The sequence below is a fragment of the Catharus ustulatus genome, chromosome 2, assembly GCF_009819885.2.
Source record: "Catharus ustulatus isolate bCatUst1 chromosome 2, bCatUst1.pri.v2, whole genome shotgun sequence".
Lineage (NCBI taxonomy): Eukaryota > Metazoa > Chordata > Aves > Passeriformes > Turdidae > Catharus > Catharus ustulatus.
Window position 1 is genome coordinate 18152834 of NC_046222.1, and position 22600 is coordinate 18175433.

General features: G+C 39.9%; 1 protein-coding gene across 8 annotated transcripts in view; it reads right to left on the reverse strand.

Moving 5' to 3' along the window:
* BBX (BBX high mobility group box domain containing) overlaps positions 1–22600 on the reverse strand; it is a 144283-nt gene that overhangs the window by 82390 nt on the left and 39293 nt on the right. Inside the window, exon 3 of one of the 8 annotated variants that reach the window (XM_033053609.2) lies at positions 2748–2856. The exons of 6 other annotated variants lie outside the window; for them this stretch is intronic. The gene's annotated coding sequence lies outside the window, so the exon portion shown is untranslated. Of the gene's footprint in view, positions 1–2747; positions 2857–20811; positions 20848–22600 lie in introns of all 8 variants that reach the window. One more of the 8 variants, XM_033053607.2, reaches the window with a different exon arrangement.

Below are 22600 nucleotides of genomic sequence, written 5' to 3' on the forward strand. Positions count from 1 at the left end.
AGCTAAATGCTAGAAGACATTTCAGAGTTTTTCCCTAACAATTTCTCTCAAGCTTTGAAATAAACCACCAAAAGTAAGCAGGGATGTAGACAATGCTCCCATTCTCAAGCCATATGCATGCTCATATGCAAAAACGCATCACCACCTCGAGTTCTGCTGAACATAACAGTCTCTTTTTAAGGAGAAAGAAACTTGGCTTATTTTTAATTCATAGAAAGACAATCACAGGATTCAGCAACGACCACTTCAAAGGATCTAAAGCTAGAAGTGTGACATGAGCTGAATGCGAAAGATCTAGGAAAAACAAGACTTTTGCATTGTTCCTCTTAAAATGTCACAATACAATTATTAATTTTCATGCACTAACAAACCATTATTTCAACAGAAAGGCAGTATTAAATACTAAATTCAGCAGTTGGGGGTCTCTAGTCCTACTTAAGGCAGACCTAGCTTCAAAGCTGAACCATACTGCTCAGGACCCCACCTGAGCAGGTATAGAGATAGAGATACCCATAGATACAGAGAGATAGAGAACCCACCAGCTCTTTCACCACTCTCACAATGGAGGGTGTTTTTCCTTGTGCTCAACCCAAATTTCCCCACCTGAAACACCTGACAATCACCTCATGTCTGTCCTTTCACTGTGCACCTCTGAAAGGAGTCTAGGCTCCTCTTCTTCAGAATGACCCTACAGATAGTTGGGAGTCAAGTGGAGCATCTCCTCAGCCTTCTCAGGTGAAACACAAGGAGTTCTCACTCACAGCCTTTCTTGCTATGTCATGTGCTCTGACCAAATTCCCTGAATGATCCTTTACTGTGCTCTGTACAGGTACTAAGTCTCAGGAGCTCAGAGCAGGAAAGCCCTTCTCTAAACCTGCTGTCTACATTCCTGCTCACACAGCCCAGCCTACAGTTTGCTTTCGCGGCTACAAGGCCTTGCTGCTGAATTCTAGTCAACATACTCCCATTACGATCACCAGGTCTTTCTCTGCAAAGCTGTTTTCTGCCTTTCTTTTTGTGAAACTTATTGGGTTCCTGCTAGCCCACATCAACTTTCTCAAGTTTCTCTGAATGGCAGCTCCTGTAATCCACTACTTCCACCAATTTGGTGTTACCTTTGAATTTGCTGAGGGTACACTCCAACCCGTCATTTGCATCACCAATAAAAATATTCAACACTGACACCAGTACGAGCCCCTAAGGAACACCACCAATAACTCTCTGCCAGTTCAATACTGGCTCAGCCAATTTTTCACACACTGCAGTCTATCCAACAATCCATCTAGGGGGAATTCAATTTGGCTCCAGGGATGCTAATGAAAGCATAAAAAAACTTGGTACCATCAAAGTAAACACAGTCCTCTGCTCTCCCTTTGCCAAGAGCTTTTTCTCTCCATTGCTTCTTCACACTCAGGAAGAATTTTCCCATAGTAGATTCCTGTTTGGCTGTTTCCTGTTCTCTTCTTGTTCTCCACATGCCTAGAAGTGACCTCCAGGAGCACCAGTACTACAGTCCTCTCAGTGACCAAGCAGAGGCCAGTCAGCCCTGCTGTTTCCCAGATGTTTCTTAGTGCCTTAGAGCACAATTAAACACCTCAGGGTCTGATTTCTTCTGCCTGCATGATCCACAAGAATGATGACCCTGTTTCATTTGACCTGTGGTGACCTGAGATTACAACCACACTACCTGGCTGCCAGTGACTCCAAATGCTGAAGAGCTGGAAATACTGGTATCTGGAGAACAAGCAGCACAGCTAGTTTGCCTCAACCCTTCCTGTTTCTTTCAAGAAGCCACCCAATACTACAAACTGAAGTTTGCAAACACCTCTGCCCCATTTTAAAAAAAACCTAAAAATCCATGAAATCTAAACATGGCAAGCTGTTTTAAATGTGCTTGAAAATTTGAGTCCAATTTAGTCCAAACTTTCCTTTACATTCTAAATTTTTGAAAAGATTGCTCTTCAATAGGAGGAAGAGCAAGAAATTACTGTGATTCTGAGACAAGTTCTAAAAAAACCTCAGCAAGCAAGAGAGCAAGAGGAAGCAAGTGAGCTTCCTCATCAAATAATGTGTGGCACCTAATGAACAAAATCTAAAATCCAGATGTTTGCCATGTTGCGATGTCTTCAGTGGACAGGTTATTCACAAGTCTGTTCTAGGCTCAAGGGTTTAAACACAAACAACTCTTCCCCGAAAGTCTAGATCCCTGACAAGCTGGTAAGTACCTGGACAAACAACCACACAATTTGCTCAGAAAAACTCATCAGAAACAGTGAAGATTCCAAAGGACATCAATAAGCTTGGACATGACTTTCCAATCTCATTTTTAAAATAACTTGCTGTTTGCCACAGTTTGCACTTTGGGAGAAAACAGGTTGCAATACTCTAGAATTGCCACAGGATAATTAATTTGGCAGCAATCTCTGGAGTGCCCAGCTCCTTCACAAGCCTTAAATGGTGACACAAAGAATCTCATTGCAAGAGACTTGCCAGTCCACTCAAGAATCAAACACTTGAAATCATCTGAGACAGTTCCTTCTATGAGTAGTACAGGTTTGCAGAAACCTGTACATGAAGCAGGGAAAGAATTTTCTTTTCTTTTTAAAGACATTTTAACTGGAAGATCACTTTGGAACACAAAAGGCTCTCAAATATGTCTGTGGATTCTTGCTTATTAAAGGCTGGGCCCTTAATGAAGCCCTCTCAGAATGGGTGGATTTCATGCGTATGTGAACGCAAACACATACCCGTCATTAAGCAGCAACTAAGAAACACTGAGTGGTCCTTTGTCTTCATCTTCTGATTCCTGTTCACAATGCAATGCTACTCACAATGCTGGACCCTTTTTGTCATTTACTAAACAAATAAAAAAAATGAAAAACAAAAAAACAACTCAATTAATGAAAAGTTTTTAAAATATGAGCCAACAAACCACAACTCATTTAGGTTCTCATCACTTTCAAAAACTTATGTCCATGTGGTATCCAACATTTTCAAAAGACTGGGTAAACAGATGAGTTTCTCCTGAATACTCTGGGTATCGGTGATGGCAGGCTTCTGAACACAAGCAAATACTTGTTATGCAGTTTACTATTCCTTATGTTCCTGGAATGAGTACATCCCACCACCTATGGTCATTATCTATGACCTGAGTTCCTCTGCTGACGTAAACTGCAATGTTGTGGTGAAGGAAAGAAGCAGACTTAACTGTGGATGTACCAGCTTATTTGATCAACCCTACCTTCTTCATACTACTGTATGAACTCAGAAGAGAGACTTCTTTAGTTCACTGAGCTCTAAGGACCTGTTTTTCCATGACCAATATCAACACCATCCTGAATTTTTGCTATTTGGGATTTTTAATGAAGTTACAAGTTACACTGCAGACAGCTTAAAAATTTCATCCAGATAGGAAAATTCCTCCTCTGGAACATGAAAAGTGGAAGATGAACTCACACGTCTGTGCTTCAGCATCTTTTCTGTTTTCATTGCATCAGGTTAAATGACTCATCCCAGTCCACGACTAAAACTGGATTTGTGAAAACTGGCTCTTGGTAAAGCTTTCTGATGTTGGCATTAAATACCTCAGTTTGCTTTATATCAGTTAAATTACGACAAGTCAAACATTTGGGTAAAGCTTAGGAAGTGCAAATGAGTTCTCATCATTGTAAACATTCTCTGTACAAGGGCAAAGTCAACTCACAGGAAAAAGTACACCACTTCCACAGTCAATTATCTTTAATTCACACTTCCAGTGCACAGGCCTATTCCTGCAGGAGAAGTCCAGAGACATAAAACCGCAAAGGCAGATTCCCAAAATGTAAGGCAAAGTATTCAATAAAAAACATTTACACACTGAATATTTTCTTGAAAAGAAGGATGCCTCAGGACCACCCATGGCAGCAACAGCAACTTCCAGTACAACACAACCAGTCAGAGGGATTATTTAAGGAAAAAAAGTAAAAGAAAAAAAAGAACTGTAGGAAAACATTTGACGTAGGCATTCCTAGGAAACGCTGAGGTCTGGAAAGGGAGCACTAACACATAAAACACAGGTTCCCTCTGCTGACAAGTCCCATGGTCTGTGATTCAGCTCTTTGAGCGTGTATGAAAATGTGTGAGTGAATATGAAAAGTGTGGAAAACATCTGCCTTTTAATCTGGGGTTTTGTTGTCATTATTCTTTTTGAATAATGCCTTGTACACCTCAAAAATACTAAGTGTAATTGTAAACTGGAAGAGCTGTAGTCAAAAACAATGTTCCACAAGTACAAGATATTGCCCTGCACTGTTTCATTAGATCTTCTTTTGGCAGGATTTTCTGGAGAACCACCAAGAAAGTACCAGAGACCCATAAAAACTGAAAGGAGAAGTTGTCTTTGTAAAATGGATTATTTAAACTTGGGGTTCCCATTTTGTTTATATTGTCACCTATTTAAAACTCACATTTCTTAACCAACAGTCAAAGAAGAAGTGGCTTCATGAAAAAAACTCGAACAGTCTGGCTCTAGCTAGGTGGTGAAAACTGCTCCTGTAGTTCTCCAGCACAGAAAAGCCAAAACAATAAACCTCCAGCCAACATAAAAAAGCCACTTCACAAGTAAGCCACACCTCAAACAAGATTGGATAGTTAAGATTACAGGTAAGCTTTATGGGTTTTATCTTCTCATCTTTATAACCACAGAAAAACAAAGGTGGAAATATTGTTTTTCTTAGTTCTTTTGATCAGTACTGGGAATCTTTGCTGATTATTTAACACATACAGAATTAAGTACTTGTGAATGTCTCCAAACTTTTAATGAGCTTTACAAACTATATTATTATGCTTATGCAGATATTCCTAGATGGAAATACAGATACAGGTTTAGACAAGATATATCTACATCTAACTGTGTATACATGTCAGGTCATAAACTCAAGGTTTTACATCCAGCTGCTCTACTACAAGAGAAGTGGCAGCTGTGCCCACAGACAAGTCAAAATATAGTTTACTGAAATGAAACTATCAATACAAAACTATTCATGTAAAGAGAATAATTGCTAGTGAAACCCCTTCCTCTACATTTAAGGAATGAATCTCTGAGTAGAGGAGAATTTTTCATTTTCTTCAGTTGAGGGTACAGCAATATCATTGAGGGTTATCTTTTTAATAATGATTTACTGCACAGTCAGCTTTTATTTAAGGAATTGATCATGTCCAAGTAATAGTAAATGATACAGTGAAATCACAGATCACAAGATACTTCCTATTTGTTGTAAATTTGGTTTACTTAAATGTGGCAAATCTGCTTTTAGTTTTTCTTGAAAGCTGATCAGACTCTCTATTCTGTTTGCAGGAACCATAGCAGAGAGATTTAAACCACAGAGCAGAACAGTAACAGCTACCTTCCACCTTTTGACTTTTCTGCAGTGAACTCACTTGTTGCAGAAGAAAAACTATTTTCCCATCAACCCTCCCTCAAACTTTGCCTTGCTCAGAGCATTCATCCATCACCTGGAACAGAGGGAAGCAGAAGCCAGATGCACAGGACACTGACCACCCAGTGCTGATGAATAAAGAATAATGAACACCCCACAATGCACCCAACAGTAACTGCCAGGTCTCCTTATTTCTGCTATGTCCTTATGAATGCAGATTTCTTTGAAAACACCTCAGTCAACACAGCAGCTGCCATTTCAGCATTCCTTCAATCACACTACCCCATGGCAGGTGAGTGGCTTTGTCACCCACATCCCTGCCTGCAGCTACCACTGGGGAAAACAGAGTTAGAGACACCAGGAACAGCATCTTGGGCCCTTCCCTTGCCTGCACGAGGGACTGCAGGACAAGGAGTGTGGGCAAACCTCCAGTGTCCAAGAGGGACATCTGCACAGCAGGGCTGACAAATGCTTCCAGCTACAGCATCAACCTCGAGGCACTGAGGGTTTTTATGCTGCAGATTCCTTTCCTCACTACATAACTCAGCGCTCTTCCTACGTCACGGAAGTCAGCAGAGATTTCACTTGAAATAGCCTCAGCTGCCTCCACAGCAATGCCAAGCTTGGGGCAATACACGGCCCCATTTGCTCCACAAAGCCCACTCCCAGAGCACTGCCAGTCTTCTCTCCAAGGGCTTAAAGCTAGGGCTTCTGCACATCTTCCCATCTGCAAGACTCACACCTGCAGCAGTGGTGAATTGACTCCAAAGCAACCTAAAATCATCAGGAAAGCAGAAGCTGCATAATAAATAAGAAAAAAAACCCCCAACAACCCCAAAACAAACAAAAAACCAACCAACAAACAAACAAAACTTCCCCAACAAACCAAAACAAAAAGGCCCTAAAGATTAACTCATTCCAGTTATTGTTTAGATGTTTGCTCTGAGATTGGTACAAGAGTGTCTGGAGAGTGGGGATGTGACAGCAGATATACTGGACAGCACACCTTGGAGAACACTTTTTTTTGTAATAAAAAGTGCCATCAGTTATTGCTATGCAAGTAACATCACACCTAGTATACTCGTATCTGCAATTATCAGGACAACTCCAGGCATAACTCCAGAGGTTGTCTCCTGAAATCCCAAGATCTTATTAGGTCTTTGTGCTACAGAGCATTGTAGACTTGAATTTAATGTGTTCAACTTCAGAGAGATCTTTAGAAAACAGTGTGGTGCATGAGAAAACATCTCCTTATTAAAAAAGCTGTGCTTTTAAGTAATTAGGTTTCTTCCTAGACATTCATTAAAAGACAACAGTATCCTCACAGTTAAGATTATAAACAAGCTGAGTGCGGTAATCATCACATTCAAAAACTCAGACCCACAAAGCCATCTCTCTGGAGAAGAGAAGCAATCAAACCAAACAAAAATCCCAGGTTACTTTCTTTTCCATCTCCTTGTCTTGTTTTGCCAAGGAAGCCCAAAAGTCTCTATTACGATGCCAGAGAAATCATATACAAATATACAGGGTTACACCAAGCTTAGACTCAAAGCTAATTTAAATCAGCATGCATGAGAGGTAGGAATACAGACCATTACTGAACTACTGACACCATTGTATTCAAAAGGTATTCTTATTCAACCTCAGACAATTTGAGATTGTGCCTTCCCTGCTTCATGGAAAAGTATCCTTCACAATGCAGATAATGACCTACAATACCTATACTAGGGTATGGAAAAAAAATCTTATCGAAGGAGAAAGATCCAGAAAGAGCGAAAGCAAACTTACAGCTTATATAATGTCTGAACATCTCTACTGAATCGCTATGACTTTATTCTGTCCCCAGCAAAGCCAAAGATACATAAAATAGAGAAGTCAGGACAAATAAAATACATTCAGGTTTGTAATTTCACATTCTGTAGACTATAACTGAGCATCCTATATGCATTGTTATCACTCTGAATGGGTATTTAGTGAAGAAAGACTGACTTTGCTCATTTTTTTAACTGCTATCTAAAAAAGTTGTAATGCAGTTCTTATTGCTTTGCACAATAAAAGCATACTGAAATACAGAGTGTTTTAAAATAGTCTCACTGGAGAAAGTATAAAATAAGTAATTTGCCAGAAACCATGCTTTCTACTCTGTTGTATTATACATACAGTGAAATTACTAAATTGAAACAGCTGGGATACAGTTTAACATGTACAACTTCTGCATTTTGCACCTCTATCAAACTTGTTTATTTTACTGTATACAGATATTTACAAGAACCAGGAGAGGGGAATTTTACCCTTGGAGAGAGAGAGAGAAAGAGACTCTTTTGAATTATGAATTGCTTTATGACATTAAATCCTAACAAGATGCATCTCAGAAGACCATTTATGGTGGAGCCTGCTAGAGCTCAGTGTTAAGATGCACTATATGCAAGCTCTATATCAGATTAGAAAGCAATTACATCACTCTGAGTGTTTGGTATTTGACATTTTGCTTTCTCTGGATTACCTGTGTCATGTAACTTTTCACAAGCTGTTACAGAAATTCACATCAGCAAAGAGAATTTTAAATTTCCTACTTTTTAGGCTATGGAAGTTATCTTACATATACAACAAGCCCTTATTTACACAGGAACAGTTAACTAAAACTAACTCTGATGTTTTCAGTTCTTATTTCAGCCAGACTTGTTTACTCTCAGATAGCTTAGGCTTGTTCCTCAGCACCACTAAGCCCAGAGGATGCCAGGGGAAAACAACTGTACCAAATGTTGGAATTTACATCCATGACATGTGGCCGCCCATGTGTCACAAAAACCAGGCTGATTTCTGATGGAAGAATCCACAAAGTTGAAGCCTCATAAGACAAATCACTCAGAGAGTTCACTGCTTTGATTCAGGTTAAATGGATTTATGAGCTTAGAAACAGGACTAAGTTACTGCAACTTGAGCAGCTGAGCTGTGTAGCTGACTATACACGTGCACTTTGGCCTACTGCAAAAGCCAGGTCAAGCACATTTTTGCCTTATGAAAGTCAAATGATAGGAGATTTGAAAGGAGGAAATTCAGAGAAAGTGGATTTATCGAGTCTGCTCAGTTTACCTCACTACTGGGACAACAGCACTCCCAGCAGAAGCTGCAGATACCCAACCAACAAAACACCCTTATCTAGTGATCTGCTACACGCAGATCCCACGGGAGCACCAGACTGGTGCTCACACTGTAACACCCACCAGTGTCCACATTCCAGAGAACACTGACCATCAGGAATTCTCCATAGGTGAAAACTCTGCATGGTGTGTGCCACCACATGCCTGGCCATGTACCTAACACAACAGCCAGCTCTTAATGATGACACGAAGGGGACACAGCAGCACCTGCTAAGTGACTGCAGTAGGCTGCCCACTGCCATAGAAACAGACAGCTCCTACTACAGCTGAAGTCTGAGATACAGGGCTGCAGATCAGCAACACATTATACAAACCATTTGTTCATGACTGAACACACTGTTAAAAGGCTCAGACACATCATCAGATGGCGGCCAGATACTGGTGATCCAATTCATCCTAACTCAACAAAGTTGTTGCCCAGAGTCAAAAGCAAACAAGGATTATCTGGAGTTCTGTGTGTGCCCTGCACACCTCGACTTATGCTTAAAGGAGAATGGCACAATACTACATTGGCTGAGGCTTAATTAAAGACAATATTAAGATATAAGTCACAAGTATGAGTTGGAGGAAAATGGAGAAGCAGGCATCTTCCTGAACAGAGAGACAGTATTAGATGCCATAACTAACCAGTACATTTTTTAATTTTGTTACCTATTTCAAGTCACAGGTCACAACCCCAGCAAGGCCACTTTCTCCAGCTGACTACACTGATTCACAGTACCTAGAGGATCTGACCCATGGTATTGATGAAATCCTTGCGCACCCTGAGCTCTAAAACCATTGCCTCTGGCCTTCTTCCCCCCATCAGGAATCTCAGATGAATGGCAACTGCTGCTAAATCCAGTGTTAGTGAGGTATTCAAGGTATTGAGGTATCCATCAACCTCTAGTAAAGAGGTTATTCCTGGTGAAGACATTATAGTCTGGAAGTGCTGCAAGCTAGAGGTGCCTCCTCAAGGCTGGAGCTAAGGGCTCAGGAGACCCCCAGGATCCAAGCAGGCACCCTCTCCAGGGGAAACAGAAGTACTATGGAGACACAGGTAACTGTGAGGTGAATGGCCACTCCCAAGGCTCATCAGGATGCTCCTCACCTGTTTGCTTAGCATGAAAACAACGACCAAGCCTGCTAGTAGTGTAGGCTAGGGAGATCAAGTTGAGAAATGCCACCAAACATGTGGGAAGTGCAAGCAAACCTGAAGGCATATCCCTGTAGCTCACAACAGTCACAGCAGAGGCTCAGGTTCATTTACTGGCTCACTGGTGCATCAAGCATGATCCTCCAGGAAAAAGCTTTTTTCAGGAGAGAGTTGTACAATACCAAAACTTTCTACGTTTCACATATGGCCTCCAAATACTCAAGCAACAAAATCCTTGACGTAAGCATCTCACAGCTTTAAAAGAGTATCTGACACAGAAATCAACCTCCAATTGGAAAAGGTTCTCCAAGAAGCCAGAGATCCGAGAACTATCCCAACTCAGCATAGTGTATTTTATGATACTGAGTATAGCACGGAATTACACAAACCGGAAAATGCAGTTCCCCCCAGCTCTCAAGGGCTTATCCACAGGGACTGTCTGAAAATCATACAGAGAGTATATCAGCGAGAAAAGTGAAATGCTCTTCACCATCACCCCTCTCCCCCTCAATGGATCCCAAATCTTGCCTGGTAAGTCCTAAGATACTTTAAAACTAAGAGGGTCAGCGAAAAAAAAGAAAAAAAGACAAAAAAAAGGAAAGTAACAGAGGCATAGCAGTGTTGCTATGCCCACTGACTTGCTCATGGATCTACCGGAATTAGGACAGGTTGTTGCTACCTGCTTTACGCTACATCAAGAAAGAGACTGAGAAAGGACTGAGAAGAAAGTGGGTTTATTCTGAGTTTCAAAAGAAATCTTCCTCCTTTCTCCACAGCTTTTCCCTTTGGGGAGAATATGATCAGTAGTAAAAAAAGCTGCTCTGATACCTAATTGATAAAGAATTTCAAAAGAAAAACCTTGAGTTTCATAGGCCAATTCTCTCACGAAACAAAATCTCTCTTTAAGACAAAGCCTGGCATAAGGTATACTAATTCCTAGCATTATCTATATAAGCAGAAGTTACTTTCACTTGCAGGCTGATATAGCTTGGACATGTTTACAAACACAGCTACGAAAAGGAAGTTGAAAAACCACTCATATTTCCCTATGTGCATTCCTGGGCTCTTTCAGACTATTCTCAACTCCTGGGCCCAGCCTCTTTGCCTTGCCAAACTTTCCAAAGGCAGTCTACAGAGCTGCTTGCAGAGATGCAGGACTCTTGTCCTTGACACTGCCCAAGTGTGCCTGTACATAGGGCATAACAGAGCACAGAATCCAGCATTCCCTTAGGTGCTTGACTTAATGATCCTTGTGGGTCTCTTCCAGCTTAGAACACTCTGGCCAAAGTTTGACAGAACCATGAAGTTACAAAGAGAAAAACATTGGAAAGGGCTCAGATGTTAACTTGTAGAAGTAAAGCTCAGCACCTGGAGGGGAAATTCTCAGGCCTCCTGTTTAATATGCAAGATGAAAAATATATATAGTGAAAAACTTCATATATATATTATCTTTTAGATTTATAGATATACATAATACATAACCTGAACAAACAAGAGACCACAAAAGAAGGAAATGTAAGCTTTCTGTGAAATCCTTTATACTGCTACTTTACACTTCAAAAGACACATTTTCTTGCTAAATTTTCCAGTCTTCTTATTTGCAACATCAACCTGCATGTTATTAAAAAATACATATAAATAGATCAATACACTGATGTCCCAAATTCTGCAAACAGTAGTAATAAGAAGTATTTTAACTCCAGCAGGAAGGCACATATACTCTTTTATTATTCTGAACCATTTAAAAATCTCAACTGGATTTATTTAACTAAATAAATTAAGCAGATTGTTCCAAATTAAAAATTCCACACTGCCAACCTGCTATTTACTAATAAATATGGAGAAAGTGTATTTACACAAAACTGCATTAGGAGTAAATATCCTTTCCCTCAGTAGGCAGTGCTAGAAGTAGTGATGCAAACCTGCCATTTCCTGACTCAGCAGACAGGCTCCCTGTCAGCGCTCTGTTTAAGGACAGAAAGAGTCCCAGCATTAGTTCCCAGTCCTATTCCCGGGCCGAGCCAGCAGAACAACAAGCGGATAAACAGATCGCAGCCTCAGCTCTGCGTCACCAAAGCTGCCCACCAGGTTTTGTCTGCAAGACCAGTTTCTGTGCATGTGACCCATTTCCCTTTCTCCTACACACAGCCCAACAGGATAGCAGAGCTGCCAGACAAGGCAGCATCAGGCCTAAAATTAACTTTATCAAGCACAGTAAAACTGTAGGAAGAACCCAATTAACTCTGCTTCCCCAGTTGAATCGTGCAGGACAAACAATGCACATTCCTATCATTCTTTCAGCTTTTGCATTCAGCAGATTTGTCATAGAAACCCTATAACCAGCCTGCAGTCAAACCTGTCATTTTTTTTAACCTGATTTTTGCCAGGAATCCCTGAACATTCACCTCCCTCCCACCAATGTGCTTTTGTAGCTGCTCCACACACCAACCACATTCAAGCCACATCTCCAGTTCTGCAGAAGCATTTTGGTGGAATGGACAGACAGGTGTCCAAAACCACTGCAGCATTCCTATGCCTGGAAGTATAAGCACAGAATTTAACAGCCTAAAGTAACTGTGATTCCAGGTGGTTAGTGCTTGGGAGTACAATATATCTTTTGAGGTCTGTGTGTTCAGCTCAATGGGATCCTTATCTTGATCCAGTTTTCTTTAAATGCCAAAAATAAATTGGAAATGAATATGCTCTCAGAACAGAAAGAAATAAAATGATAAAATATTCTCAATTGTTTTGTTTTTAAATCATCTGACAGATTTTAGTATTAAAAAATTAAAGCTCTTTTACAAGAGACTGGAAAACAGTACAGTGAAGAGAAAAATGATGACTATTAATTCTTCCTAATCCTACAGAACACTATTAGGTACTGAATGATGATGCATGAGGGGAAGAAGGAAAGAAACATTAAAAAATGTTAAAATCTCTCTGAACAAAATGTTGAAGCAAAAACCAAACAACATCCAGAACACCAAACCAGAAAACTACCACGTCAAAAACCATAGCACAGCAAAATACTCAACACTGAAATAGTTTTTCAGAATTGCCTCTGTCACCTTCTAAAATCAACTAGAGTGGCTACATTTATTTTCACACCTTGTGATTAAACAAATTATAAAAGGTAAACTAAATAATGGGCATCAGATATTAAAAAATAACTATGTACACATCTTCAATTTTACCCCCAAACATGCTGTTCCAATATCAGTCAACAGCTTTGCAGTCTCTTCTTTATTGTACAAAAATAAATAAAATCTCAGAACAAGTTGTCTTCAACTTTTTTGGATTGACTCCCAACAGAAGTCCTAAAGTAGAAAAAAAAAAGTTAAAAATTTACACTTTAGGCAGTCTGAGAATCTGAAAAAGCACAGAAATATGTACAAATAAAAGGCAGAAAAGTACTTTTCTAGTTAGTACAGACAAGACTTGTTTTTCAGAAGGTCTACATTTACCCACATTACTGTGGGCATTTTACAAGACTGTATGCATACCCTCTATCAGGCTTTCCATTAAAGCCATCCATACTGAGAGCAGCAGGATTAACCCACATACAGAAAGGTTACAATCAACATAAATGACAAGAAAAGAAAACCATCCTTCTCCAAATGTATTTGTATCCACATACATTGTCAGTGTATCAGCTCTGGGAGAGAGTCAATGGCCTTACTGAAAAAACACTCGAACAAGATTTCTCTTTCAAACTAATTGGAAGGAACACAGGGACTTTGAGAGTGAGGCCTGCTTTCTTCTCAAACCCTTCTCCAGTCCAATTTCATTTCAAAATGGGAAGCACTACATTTAAATTCAAGAAATTAAAGATGTTCTAGGTATGACTGCAAGTCCACAAAGACGTATTTAAAACTAGACTTACAAAAGTTGTTTTCAGGTAAAAATAATTCTAGTTGGTTTTGTTGTTTCATCTCAGGAATACAGCATTAAAACTATACTATGGTACCAAGTTTTACAAATAGATTACATAAACTTGCTATAAATGTGTAGATTAGTATTGCTTTGGGATAGTTGACAATTTTGATCAGAGTGTGCCTTCAGTATATTTACATTCCTATCCTTCCTCCTCAGGTTCACGGAAATTAGGCAGAAGAGGAAAAAGCTCAAGTTTCAAGGCAGCCCTCACACAAATTTGGGTGCAACAACAAGGGAATATGCTGGGATGGGAGCATCATCTTACCATGGATCAAGCAGCAGTCTTCTGGCAAGAAGACAGGTGGTCCATGTGCCTACATAGATCCTCATGGCTTTCCCAAAAACTTTTCCCATTTAGATGTGTGAAAACAGATCTGTTTGGACGCTGCTTAGTGAAATTGCCCACTCTTTTGCAAAGATAGCTGTATGAGCAAAATCTTCCTAACACAGGAATCTTTAAGGAAATGTACCTGTCAACAGGCACCACTTTACAGTCTTCCCCAGCTCTGGATCTTAAATAAGGAAGTTTGTTATATTTGGTGCTGCAGGTCACATTGACTTTTCCTGTAAAAGCTGAGAGGCCATGGAAGACTGAACACAGCACTGGAAGTGTTCAAAGGGTCCTACTCCACTATCTATCTAGTTGGCAACCCAGGACATACATCCTATTCCAGCTTTCTGAAAAACAGGAAACGCCACCTATTAACTACTCTGTGAGGAGTCACAGTAATGCAGTACAGCAAGGAGCATTAGGTGTCAGGTAGGGATTATTATTCCCCACTGCCAAGTCATACATTTGTTTCTGTACTATACAGTAGAAATCAGCTTTAAATTCACTGCACAAGTAGCTGTTTATGATGTAAAAAATCCATTCCTTAAGTACTCAAAATTAGTTCCACCGCAATAGCAAGCAGCCAGTTACAAACCACTTGAAAACAAATCAAACTTGTAAAGGGTGAAAAACATCCCCTTTTTTTTAGGAAGTGTTGATATCTTAGGAACTACTTGCTTTGTGCACTCACTCAGAGGTGCAAGTATTTATATTAATATGTGGTAACTGAAAGCGTCTTCTGTAAACGTATGCAAGTATTTTCTCCCCACCTCATAAAAGGCACTTACAGATACCTCAGAGCTGTTTTTTAAACAACATTATTAACTGGAATGCTGACAGAACTGAAGCCACCTGAAATGGCTGTAACACAGCATTATTTCCCCCTCCATCAGTATCACACACAGACCAACTCAACCACTATCATCCATCAGCCCTGCATCTATCCCGCCACATGAGCTCCAGCACCATGAGTATCCCCAGCATAATGAAGAAAACAGGATAATCATGTCTGCCTTGCGAGATTGATGCAGCAATGACCCTAACAATGATTTCAGTAATCACTGCTTTTTTATTAAGAGCTTCAGAAAAGTTACTTTTACTCTGAATTAGAGTCAAGTTACTTAGAAACGAATGCTGTTTCCCAAAATCTGTCCTTCAGTACCTGTGAGCATGTACGAAGGACTGGAGTACCTGTGATGTCTTCATGGGTTGGCAAATATGCCAGTGGTGCTCCAGAAGATACCCATCCTTCTAGAGTAGTGCCTGGACAGTAGTCAGACCACCAGGATGGGCAGTCAATAGCCTGGGGGAAGGAAGGTGAATGCCAGCCTTCATAGCAGTACATTTACACCCTGCTTCCCTGCTTCCTGTTGTCACCAGACACTCCAGTGTTAATATCTGGGCTCCAATTCAAATACACAAGTCAGCCCTGAGGTCAACAGAAGGGAGCTTTGGTGGAGAAGTTATGCCTACATGTAAATATTCTCAAGATCAAGACTTAAGAGCTGTGGCCTTTGAGCTCCCACTTGCTACAGCACTCCTGCAGACCTTGTGAAACTTTGGTGAGATGGGTTGCACACAGAAGTCTCTCATAATAAAAGCTGATTTTTTTAGAATCTGACTTTCAGCAAAAGGCAGAAGCCAAAAAGGATAAATATTATTAGTAGTAATATTATAAAAAGGATAAAGACCACGGGATGAAGAACAGATTAATTTTGTCTTGAAAAAAAAATCTGGAAAGCAAACTTTTTTCCTGACACAGCCTCTGATTAAGGGCAGAAAGTAAGGGAAACTGGCTATAAAAATCCTGATTTCACAGAGGCTACTCCAGAAGAGCAGAGTCAGAGGGGAGCAGAGCACACTCTTAAATATCACAGCTTGGTGTGCAGCCAGAAGATACGCAGAAGCTAAAACACAGCATGCTAGGAGTTGCCTAAAGGCAATGCTGACAGGGACAAGTTTCAAAGTGGCTCCAAAAAATCCATCAGGAGAAACTATCTTTGTTCTATGGGGCCAATCACAGGTAGCAAACCACACAGCTGGGCAAGTTGTTATCACTGCAGTTCAAATGGAAATAGATTCATTTCTCTTTAGAGGTGCACACTGAAGAACACAAGCCTGCATGTTAAGACAAGGCAGGGTCATGAAGGTCCTTTGGCGATTTTTGTAGTGAAGAATGGTATTTCTGTCCTAAAATGAGGTGGCAATACCCAAATCCTTTCCCTGAAACATACATTGAGTTACAGTGTGTTCCGAGCACATTGCCCGGCAATGTGCTTGTACCGTCTCATAATTAACTGTAATTAATATACAATCATTTCCAGACTTAAATGTAGTTAACCATTAACTTGCATTTGCAGACTATTTGCTGAACAGTATGATATTTTCCTTCATTCCTCAATGCTATGTAATCATGGAGTTACAGACCTAATCAGAATGCTTAACTAAAAGTTTTTGTGGGGGTGGGAAGAAAAGTCACAAATATCTTGTTATTATTTAAACTCTGTAGAATAAAAATGACAATTTTAAGTAAAATTTTATCAGAAAATGAAAGAATTGAATGTGGGACTGCTCCTTTACTCCAAGCCCCAGTTTCAGTTCTTGTGCCTACATCTGCATAGGAAAAAGTGACATCAAGACAATTCTTCAAGTTTCCACTTGGATTTCCTTACTATGCCTGATCTGTGTATGCACATGTCTAAACATGTACAAAATAAGAGCATATTTTGAGTCTTCAACTTAGCATAAATACAATTTAGTTGGCTCTTTCATAATAAATGTATTGTTACCATTTTTAAAGCATTTGCGGTAATATTCAGTAGTGAAAAAATAATAAGATAACAAAAACACAATGTAAAGAACAGTGTTCAGTATTTTTTACCCATTTTAGCAGTACAGATAGCAGCATAACATTAAGGATGATTGGAAAACCGTTGTATACACAAAATTATGCACATTCAATTCTTGGCTGCCTGTGGGGATTTTTTTTTGCAGAAGGGGTTGGTTTTGTAGTACTAGGTTTTTTTAGGTTTAAGTTAGTTTTTTTAAAAAATTTGCAATTAATAGTACCTAATAGGTTTCTACAATCACATCTATGGATATTGCTCTGTAGTCTACCACAAACTGAAGTGCTTCAGATGTCTACCAAATTAAAGCAAGTGCTTGATGCAGAAATATACCACAAGATAAACAGAGACAACGAATCAATCACTTAAATGTAATGGAGATTATAAACAAATAAACATCTAGCAATGTATTGGAAGTCTGGTTTGCTGCTTCTTTACAACTGGGAGGGAAAAACAGTAACACTTCAGAAATCCAAAGCTTCAACTAGTTACTGTCAGCATCCCACTTTCACACGGGATCTGCCCATCTCTGGCTGTAAGAGTTCTGCCACAGATGGTTCATCTCTTTGGAGACTTGATCTACAACTTTCAGCTGCTCTAGATAGAGGCTTGGCCAGTGTGAGGTGTTACTTTTGTTTCTCTAGTACCACCTCACGTAGTTTCTGCCACAACTCAGTTAACGAACCAAGCCCTATTAAATAAACACAGATTTTTATCCCTTCCTTAATTCAAAATTATGTGTCATCTTATCCAGCATGATGCATTGGCACAAGCCATAAATAGATTGCTTAGTTGCACATTACCTAGAAATACAATGCAGGAAAGGAGACAGACTGAAATTATGACTAACTTCAGAGGATTCCTAAGAAACCAGTGAAATTAGCAGTGGTATCATCCTAAAATGAGGTATTAGCACTAACAACTGCAATTTAAGCATTTCAGCAGTCTTTTTCTGTAGTTTTCCTGTTCCAAGAGCTAGGAAGGGTAAAGAAGATGGCAGGAGTTTGGTCACCAGGGCTGGGAGGACACTTGTGCACTGCCGGGTGCCCTATGCAGCTGGTACACAATGCACTGGAACAGGCTTTGACGCCAAATCCAATTCTCAGCAGTACAAAAAGCATTCTTCTCAAAGCAGCTTTGGGAGGATGAGGAAATCTAATCCTAGAGGGAACCCTGGTGCCCATGTACAATAGAAATCCTACCCACAACAAAACAATTTTCTGGATGCACATCAAAGAATACACCCTCTTCAGAGTGAGCACTAAACACACCCGAATCACAACTGTGTCAATATTGGCACTAGGAAATGAAACCTGACTTCTAAAACTGATGCTGGAAAAGACTCCAGGTGACAGAAGAGCACTAGTGCAATGTTCCCTGTGCTACAGATGATGGTAATACAGGTATAAACCTTTGCAAAATACAACGTTAAGGTATGAAGATACCCTGAGGTTTTGAAGGATAAATAAAAAGTTTTAGGAGCTCTTGTTTTAAGACACATTCAGTTTACAGGTATGTAATTCAATGCACGAATGAAAAAATAAAAACTTCCTGCAAACAGTCGTCAACAGTATTTCAAGTTCTCAGTTAAATCTTGCTTCATAATCAAATGCTTGCATTTGAGGTGAAAATAGGAGTGGGTAAGAAATACCTGAAGCTTTCCTTCTTAACCTTAAATGCAGTAACTTGCTTAAGTTAAATTGCCATATGACCTTGCCTCAAACAAAATTCTCTTTACTCAGAAGTTTCTCAGACTCTGAGACAGTTTGAATTTAGATTTGGGGTGGTTTTTTCCCCCCCTTCCCTAAGTAAACACAGTGCAATGGTCATTATCTGTCTCTGCCTGACCCTTCTCAGTACTCCCTTCCCAGGTCTTTCTACAACAAGCCATAACGTTATGAAGTATGACTATTAACCATTCTGAACATTGACTATGCTAAGGACTGGGACAAAAATATCAAAGGGACTGGCTATTCCATCAGCAGATCACAGTGAACAGGGCAAGAAGGCAGGCAAGCACACCAGCAGTCTGCAGTGAAACATCAGTGCCTTGCTCAGCCTTTTCCCTGCTGCCTGACTCAGCTCAGCCACTTCAGAGAGGAAGCTGAACATAAAATATGCCACCATCCCTTGTGCTCCCAACTGCTGCAGCAGCCCAGCTAATTCCTGAAATGCCAGATGCGCTCAGACCTGATAACCTGTATGTTCCAGCACGTCACTTGGGGCCCAGGACAACGAGAAGAGGGACAAGGCAGACGCTGGGGGAGATAGGACCTGCACACATGCACACACATGAACGCCTCTCCCTTTACACAGCTCTAAATAAAACTAAGCTGCTCATGTCATTTCCACTGCCAGCTTAGCTCAAGCATGGTAAATTTCCAATTCAGCTCATTCACCTCACTTTGATCCACGCTACACATGCTGCCTTCTATTCATATCTACAACCAACACTGACAGCAGCAGAAAAAGCATAAATCCAACAATAAAACACTTTTCAGAGTTAGAATCTAATGGGAACTACAGGATTAGGTATTTTTTCCTTTAGTTTTTTTCTTTACACTTTATTAGCCTCATCTCAACATGGTGCAGCAGTTTTATTTCTCTTGCAGCACATAGGAGATCAATGTACTGAACACACCCAAACTAAGTTTAAATAGACAGCCATTAGCTTTGCTCCTGGCCTTGCCCCTGAATATTCCTTCATGGCCTTTTAATTAAACCATGCAAGGCATCTCCTCAGAACTACAGCCTTTAAATAAACAGAAAAAAAACATGGAAATCTCAGAAAGCAAGTTAAACAGAACACTTAGTGTAACAAAATAATGACACAGCAACAAGACAGATGGAAATTATTTAAGCAAATGCCAAAATCCAGTTTCTTTTTTCAGTATTTCTCCTCATCAATTCTGTCATGGTTTATCTACAAATGATTAGTCTAAATTACAGACTATGCAGTTTCTCTTTAGACCAGTATAAAATTGCTGTATCACAGCTTTTAAATACAATCTCAAAAGCAGGGTCTTGGGGCAGAAAACAAGGAAGGAAGAGAAGGATGCCTGTGAATGTGTGGCAAGGCATGCATATTTGGAAAGCAGGAGACAAAGTATGTTTGCATACATTCACACAAAGAACTGTAAATAAATAGAAAGTAACTGCATAAATAGAAAGTAACTGAAAATCTCATACAAGAGTTGCTTTTATACCATATCTTTGTGATACATCCAAAAAACTAAACCCCAATATGCCACTGGGTAAACATAACCCTCAAAAGAAACCTGGTTTGGGTCAAGAAAATTCTAGTCCTGGTTTGCAAAGACTCAATCCAGAACTGCATTTTTGAAAGCTAACTCTGAAGAAGTTTTGGACTTACCAACAGGTCTTATGTATTCAAGAGAGAAAAAAACTTTAGCTGAAGAAAACTTCCAAACATGACACTCTTACTGTGCATTAAGTTTAAAAACAAGATTAATGGTATGCTTACCACAAACCCTGAAGCACTCAGACTTCACAGTTTCAAAGAATAATGTAAAAACTCTACAGATCAAGCTATAGATCAGGGACAAGTCTTATTGCTGTAAGATTCTTGGCTTACAAGAACAGTTTTGAATTTAAAAAAAATCAGCCATGGCCACGATTGTTTTATCCAGCACATATTTTCCACCATGAACTGGTCACATTTAATGGCAACTACTGATTCATTATTACATCTCAGAAATAAAAACAGATGTGAGGAAACACATGAAACAACATCAGAACCACCTCATCATCTAATTACCTCAATAAAGGGACTACACACTTAGTACAGACATTGGCAGATACATATTTATGAAACTAAAGCATTATCTGCACTCACTCTAAATGACAGGAAGATTATTTAATACTGAGCATCAGAAGGTGAGTGGATCCTCTAAACAGGCAATGAAATTTGCAGTGAGTTTGTGGGAATTCTGTCTAGGCCTTAACTGCAGTAGAGTCTGCTTACATTTTTCCCAGCCTAACAGGATTTGTCTTGCCGAACCTACAAGATAGAAAGAAGAGGCAAAGATAAGCATTATGTTGCTGCTGATTTGGGTGGAGTGTTCAGTGAGCTTTCTTTTCATGAAAGCTGGCAAAGTAAGAGCCAGAGCCCCTCACAAACCCAGGTGTCACTTGCAGTCTAGTCAACAAGTAGTACAACTTGTAAAATTAGTTTCTTCACATGTTAACTGTATCAGTGAATCCAGTCTGACCTTACTAAGGTTGTTTTGAAAATGCAAACTTATGAACAAACATCCCAAATTAGTCATCTGTAGAGTTTTATTACCCTGACCTACTTCAACTCAAACTAAAAACCATATTAACACTTCCATCAGCTGGGCAATACACAACCCATTTAATTTGGAACACTTCTCTCAGAACAGACCCAGAACGGTCCCTCCTTCCGGCATCAACTCTTCAGACTTTTTTCCAGCTCTGAGTTTATCCACCAGCAGGCTGAAGGAGTCATCTAGTGGCCACAAACAATTCCTGCAGCCTCCCCAGCTTCTGTAGTCCAGTTGCCAGGGCAAGACAAGGTTTTTTACCCCTTAAAGCACACAAACACTGACAAGAGTCCACTGCAGGTCCAGTATCTGAACATGATCCTTGCAGCCTTGCTCATTATGTTCCCTGCTGATGCTCCTTAGGGTGCCCTAGGTATCAGTTTCCCACTTCCAGCCCATGTCAAGCCAAAATCATGTTCTCTCCCTAAACATGCTTGGAAGGACACATGGCTATGTTATTTCTAACCTTTGTGCAGCTGCCTGTTCCTCTTCAGGGGTGGGCAAACCTTTTCTGAGTAATGTTGCTACCCCTGGGAAGCAGCAGTTCAGGTGACATGGATTAAACTGCTAAGCAGCAGCAGGGCAAGCCAAGGGATCTTCCTTGGCCCACATCCCTCCTCTGCCACAAACCCACTGTGTAGGCTTGGACAAAGCACATGAACATTTAGGTACGGTCTCACAGCCATGGGAAAACCATCTACCTAATAACATGCAAAAGAAAGAACCATAATAGGTTAAACAGGTATCTGAAATATGCGTTAAAATAACACTTTGACAAACAGTATTAACATCTATAAAAATCTTACTAAGCTTCATAAATATTTCTAATGTGCTATCAGTTCTCTGTACAACCCCTCCAGCTGGGTACACTCCAAAAATTTAAGCGCATAATTTTATGTGAAAACATCAAATATTCACTCCTCAAATGAATGGCCATTTCAGCTATGTAAGAAAGTCAAAAAACTGGTACTGATTTTTCATATCAACACCTTAGTTTTAAAACAAACTCAGATCCATTCTTTTTACTCTGTGTTAATCTGTGTTACCTGTTGAGTGACTGAATTACAAAGCAATTAGTCAAGATTGTCTTAAATTTTTTTTTTGTTCCTGGAAATCACTTTCCTGCCACACTAATTCCAGACCCTGGAAGAACATGTTGCTACTCCTCCTTCACAGACTAGAGATTGCTATTTGCCTATCTTCTCTTTGAATGTTTAAACTGTTGATCAGAGATGAGTTTAATACAGTGAGCATCAGGTGTAAATCATCACACACACACAACTTCCCCACCATTTTATAACATGCCCCCTTACACCCTGTCATGCAGTTTAACATCCTCTAACTTAATCCCAGCAACAGCAGCTTCCCCTCCTCACCTCCAAAATAAGGAACCATAGGTTCTCCAAACCTTTCAAGGAAACCAAAAGACTTCCTTAAATTCATAGTTAACCTCCATGTGATTCTGAGCTT